Below are 5,791 nucleotides of genomic sequence, written 5' to 3' on the forward strand. Positions count from 1 at the left end.
AGACAAATACAGAGAAACACAAGAGACAGACAGACACACAGAGAGGTAGATGAACACGGACAGACACACAGACAGAAACAGAAAAATAGACACAGAGCGATAGGCAGAGAGATACAGACAGACAGACACAGAGAGACAGATGAACAGAGACAGACATACAGAGACAGACATGGACATAGAGATAGACAAAGAGACAAATAGAGACCGAGAGACACACAGACAGGGACAGACAGATAGACAAAGAGACAGAGACAAATATATAGAGAGAAACACAGAGAGACAGATGAACAGAGACAGTCAGACACAGAGAGAGAATGACACACAGATAGAGAAAGACAGAGACAGACAGACAAACACACAGATACAGGGACAAACAGACAGAGACACAGACACAAACACAGAAAAATGGAGTCAGAGACAGACAGACAGACCCAGAAAGAGACAGAGAGACAGACAGACAGACACAGACAGAGACAGACAAATGGACAGAGAGACAGACAGACACAGACAGATAACCAGAGACAGACAGACACAGACAAAGACACAAATGGACATAGAGACAGACAGACAGACACAGAGATAAACAGACCGACGGAGAAACAGACAGACAGAAAGTCACAAAGAGAAATAGAGACAGACAGAAATAGAGATAGACAGACAGACAGACAGACAGACACAGAGAGACAGATGAACAGAGACAGACAGACAGACAGACAGACAGAGAAATAGACAGAGAAACAGACAGGGACAGATGGACAGACAAATGGACAGACAAAGGCAGACAGAGAGACAGACAAATGGACAGACACAGAGAGACACAGAGTCAGACAGGGACAGACAGACGTACAGACAGAACCATAGAGACAGAGAAACGGTAAAAGAGAAAAAAGGAGTCAGAGACAGACAGACGGATGGACAGACAGACAGAGACAAATACAGAGTGAGACATAGACAGAGAGACAAACGGACAGAGACAGATAGAGATTGAGACACACAGAGACAGACAGATGAAGACAGACAGACACACAGAGAGACCGACAGACGAACAGACAGAGACAGACACAGAAAAATACAGAGAAACACAGAGACAGACAGACAGACACACAGAGACAGATGAACAGACACAAACAGAAACAGACAGAAAAATGGAGTCAGAGACAGACAGACAGACACAGACAGACAGAGACAGAAAGAGACAGAGACAGACATAGCTAGCCAGACAGACAGATGAACAGAGGCAGAGACAGACAGACAGAGACAGACAGACAGATACAGAGACAGACACACAGAGACATAGAGACAAATGGACAGAGACAGAGTGACAGACAAACAGACTGCAAAACAGAAAGAGACACAGAGACAGACAGAGACAGAAATACAGAGACTCACAGAGACAGACAGAAAGACATAAGAAGGAAGGAGAGAAGGAGGGAAGGAAGGAAGGAAGGAGGGAAGAAGTGGAGGGAATAAAGGAAGGAGGGAAGGAAGGAAGGAGTGGAGGGAACGAAGGAAGGAAGGAAGGAAGGAGGGAAGGAATGAAGAAAGGAAGGAGGGAAGGAGGGAAGGAAGGAAGGAAGGAGGGAAGGAAGGAAGGAAGAAGGGAAGGAAGGAGGAAGGAAGGAGGAAGGAAGGAAGGAAGGAAGGAAGGAAGGAAGGAAGGAAGGAGGGAAGGAAGGAAGGAAGGAAGGAAGGAAGGAAGGAAGGAAGGAGGGAAGGAAGGAAGAAAGGATGGAGGGAAGGAAGGATTGGAAGGAGGGAAGGAAGGAGGGAATTCATTCATTCATTATTCATTTCCTCCATTCCCCCTCCCCCTCCCCCCTTCCAGGAAGTGTTGGGCAGATTTCCAGGCGTTGAGAAGAGGAAGCCATTGGCTGGTTTCTGGTTGAGTCTGACACACACACAGGAAATCCATCAGCAATTTGTTCCAGAAGCTTCTAGAAGCTTGGTTGGGGAGGGGGGAAGGGAAAGACAAGACCATGCACATGAGCTAATCATCATAATAAATCAACAACAACAACAACAACAAGAATAGTCAAGGGACCCTGGACCAGTCACCGCAAAGGATCATGGGAAGGGGTGATGTCATCATCCATCCTCAACTTCTCCCATGGAGGAGAATCCCAAGGGATGAACGCAACTGGGTCCCAGATGTTGGGGAGAATGGGGGGGTGGGGAGGAAATAGAAACCAGCCCCAGCCCTGGCTTCTTTCTAGAACGTTCCATGGGTTGTCCTGGAAGCGTCTCAAGTCCTTAGATCAAACAGATCCCCTGGGAAAACCTATCATCAATAGACCATGAGAGGATCAGTATCAATACCAACACCAATACCAATATCATCAATACCCTCCTTCCCTCCCCCCTCCCCTCCAAAATCATTCCTGGGCCAAGGAAGGGGGGTGGGAAGGTTGGGGTGTGTCTGGGTGGAGGGATCACCTGCCTGGGGAATGTGCTGAGTTATTCTGAAACCTGGAGCTTTCTGGGACCTTCTGGAACCTTGGGAGAACTTTCTGGAACTTTCTGGATGGATGGATGGTGGATGGATGGGTGGATGGATGGGTGGGTGGATGGATGGATGGATGGATGGGTGGATGGGTGGATGAGTGGATGGATGGGTGGATGGATGGATAGGTGGATGGGTGGCTGGATGAGTGGATGGGTGGATGGGTGGATGGATGGATGAGTGGATGGATGGATGGGTGGGTGGATGGATGGATGGAGGATCGATGGGTGGATGGATGGGTGGATGGATGGATGGATGGATGGATGGGCGGCCCCCATCATTGCTGGTCCGCTCACCTGCAGGTAGGCCAGTGCGCACAGGATCTTGGCGGGCGCACAGGTAGCTGAGGAGTTGGCCACCAGGCACATAGTCCATCATCCTGTACAACCAGCGGTCATCGCGCCACGTGGAGAACCTGGGATGGGGTCAGGGGGAGGGAAAGGACACACACGTGAGGTGCTAGGTGCTTGCTGATTATCCAGAGTCCCTGTGGGGAAGTGCTGGGTGCTTGGTACCTGTCCTGAGTTAGTAATAGGCAGGTGCTGGGTGCTTGGTACCTGACTCATGTAAACAGTAGGGAGGTGCTGGGTGTGAAGTCCCGTTCCTGGGTCACCATGGGGAGGTGCTGGGTGCTTAGTTCCTATCCTCGGTCTCCATGGAGAGGTGCTGAATGCTTAGGCTCAGTCCTTGTTCCCCAGGTGGTGGTGCTGGGTGCTTAGTTCCAGTTCTGGGTTACTCTGAGGAGGTGCTGGTTGCTTAGTCCCTGTCCTGGGTCATCATGGGATGGTGCTAGGTTCTCAGTACCTCCCCTGGGTCACCATGGGGAGGTGCTGGGTGCTTAGTCCCAGCCCTGGGTCATCATAGGATGGTGCTGGGTGCTTAGTCCTGGTCCTGGGTTACTCTGAGGAGGTGCTGGTTGCTTAGTCCCAGCCCTGGGTTGTCATGGGATGGTGCTGGGTGCTTGGGAATCATCCTAGGTCACTATGATGAGGTGTTGGGTGCTTAGTCCCAGCCCTGGGTTACTATGGGGTGGTGCTGGGTGCTTGGGGATCATCCTGGGGAGGTGCTGGGTGCTTAGTTCCTGTCTTGGGTCATTATGGGATGGTGCTGGGTGCTTGGGGGATATTGTGAGTCACTATGGGAAGGTGCTGGATGCTTAGTCCCCACTCTGGGTCACCATGGGGAGGTGCTGGGTGCTTAGTCCTGGCCCCGGGTCACCCTGGGATAGTGCTAGGTGCTTAGTCCCAGCCCTGGGTCATCATGGGATAATGCTGGGTGCTTAGTCCTGGCCCTGGGTCACCATGGGGAGGTGATGGGTGCTTAGTCCTGGTCCTGGGTCACCATGGGGAGGTGCTGGGTGCTTAGTCCCTGCCCTTGGTCACCATGGGGAAGTGCTGGGTACTTACTCCTGGATCTGGGGCACCATAGGGAGGTGCTAGGTGCTCAGTCCCCATCCTGAATCACTATGGGGAGGTGCTGGGTGCTCAGTCCCCATCCTGAGTCACTATGGGAAGGTGCTGGGTGCTTAGTCCCCACATTGGGTCACCATGGGGAGGTGCTGGGTGCTCAGTCCCTGGGTAATCATGGAGAGGTGCTGGGTGCTCAGTCCCTCCCCTGAGTCATCATGGGGAGGTGCTGGGTACTTAGTCCTGGCCCTGGGTCACCATGGGGAGGTGCTGGGTGCTTAGACCTGGCCCTGGGTCACCATGGGGAGTTGCTGGGTGCTTAGCCCCCATCCTGGGTTACCATGGGGAGGTGCTGGGTGCTTAGTCCTGGCCCTAGGTCACCATGGGGAGGTGCTGGGTGCTTAGTCTTGGTCCTGGGTCACCATGGGCAGGTACTGGGGGCTTATTGCCCATCCTGGGTCACCATGGGGAGGTGCTGGGTGCTCAGTCCCCATCCTGAGTCACTATGGTGAGGTGCTGGGTGCTGAGTCCCCACTTTGGGTCACCATGGGGAGGTGCTGGGTGCTCAGTCCCTGCCCTGGGTCACCATGGAGAGGTGCTGGGTGCTCAGTCCCTGAGTCACCATGGGGAGGTGGTGGGTGCTAAGTCCCCAAAGCCAGGGCACCCAACGGCCTGGTTCCTGCCAGGCCACGCCCCCCAGGCCAGCCATCCAATGGCAGCATGCCCAGGCCACGCCCTCAAAGCCAGACTACACAATAGCATCACTGTTGCCAGGCCACGCCCCTCCAGGACCAGCCGCCCAATGGCCTTACTTCCAAGCCATACCCCCAAAGCCAGGACCCTCAATAGCCTAGTTCCTGCCAGGCCATGCCCCCTAGGCCCAGCGGCCCAATGGCCTTACTTCCAAGCCACGCCCCCCAGCCCAGCCGACCAATGGCATTACGTCCAGCTGCCCAATGGCGTCTTTCCAGGCCACGCCCCCAAACCCCAGCGGCCCAATGGCCTCTGTTCCAGGCCACGCCCCCCACTGACTCTCCTGTCAGCTCCACGCCCTGCAGGCCACGCCCACCGCGACGCCACGCCCATCAGAAAGCCACGCCCTCCAGCGTCCCCGCCTCTTAAAGGCGCCTCGTCCTGGAGGCCTCCACGCACCGAAGGTGACCCGGGGGCCGCCCGGGTCGGCGTCCTCGGGGTTCCTGCGCGCTTCCGCTTCCGCTTCCGGATCCGGACGGCATAGTGGTGGCCATGGCGGCGGCGGCGGCGACGCTCCGCGGCCCCGCCACGGCTGTATTTCCGGGCGCGGCCGCCGGCGCCGTCGCATCGATGTCATCAGCCGGCGCCAAGACGCGGGCGCGCATGCTCGCGCTCTCGGCGGAGCGCCACTGCGCATGCACATAGGGTTAGCGGGGAAGGGCCCGAACGCTCCCAGCGGAGAGCCATTGCGCATGCGCAGAGTGTTCTTCAGCGGGGACAGGCTGAGCCGGCCTGGCGGAGCGCCATTGCGCTTACGCACAGGGTTAGGCAGCTGGGAGGGGCTGAGCCAGCCTGCGCCAATGCGCATGCGCACAGGGTTCGTCAGCAGGGAGGGGCCTAGCTCTCCCGGCGGAGCGCCGCTGCGCATGCGTGTCCCTTGGCTGCTTGTTCCCACTGCCCTCCCGCGTGTGGACCCACGGCGCATGCGCACAGGTTGAATCGGCAGGGAGGCGCAGAGCGGACCCTGGAGGGTCGAGTTGCGCATGCGCACAGCGTGAGTCCGCCGGGAGGTGCCTAGGGGACTCCGGAGGATCGAGGTTCCGTCCGCATTGCGCATGCGCACTGGTTGAGTCGTCCGGCACCGTCTGGGCCGAGCGTGTGGTGCGTGCATGCGTGGGATTCCCTCGGTTGG

At 56.2% G+C, this 5,791-nt stretch overlaps 1 long non-coding RNA gene across 2 annotated transcripts; it reads right to left on the reverse strand.

The window, feature by feature from the left end:
• Positions 1 to 1,566: 1,566 nt before the first annotated feature.
• On the reverse strand, positions 1,567 to 5,178 carry LOC138815114 (uncharacterized). Of its 2 annotated transcripts, none has more exons than XR_011368168.1 (3): positions 5,059 to 5,178; positions 2,797 to 2,915; positions 1,567 to 1,941 (listed from the first exon to the last, which is right to left on the reverse strand). It is a non-coding gene; the product is annotated as an uncharacterized lncRNA (long non-coding RNA). The 2 variants fall into 2 exon arrangements; XR_011368169.1 differs by lacking the exon at positions 1,567 to 1,941 and adding an exon at positions 2,229 to 2,278.
• Between the last annotated feature and the right edge of the window lie 613 nt (positions 5,179 to 5,791).

The sequence above is a fragment of the Dipodomys merriami genome, unplaced genomic scaffold, assembly GCF_024711535.1.
Source record: "Dipodomys merriami isolate MVZ:Mamm:240054 unplaced genomic scaffold, mDipMer1.0.p SCAF_622, whole genome shotgun sequence".
Classification (NCBI taxonomy): domain Eukaryota; kingdom Metazoa; phylum Chordata; class Mammalia; order Rodentia; family Heteromyidae; genus Dipodomys; species Dipodomys merriami.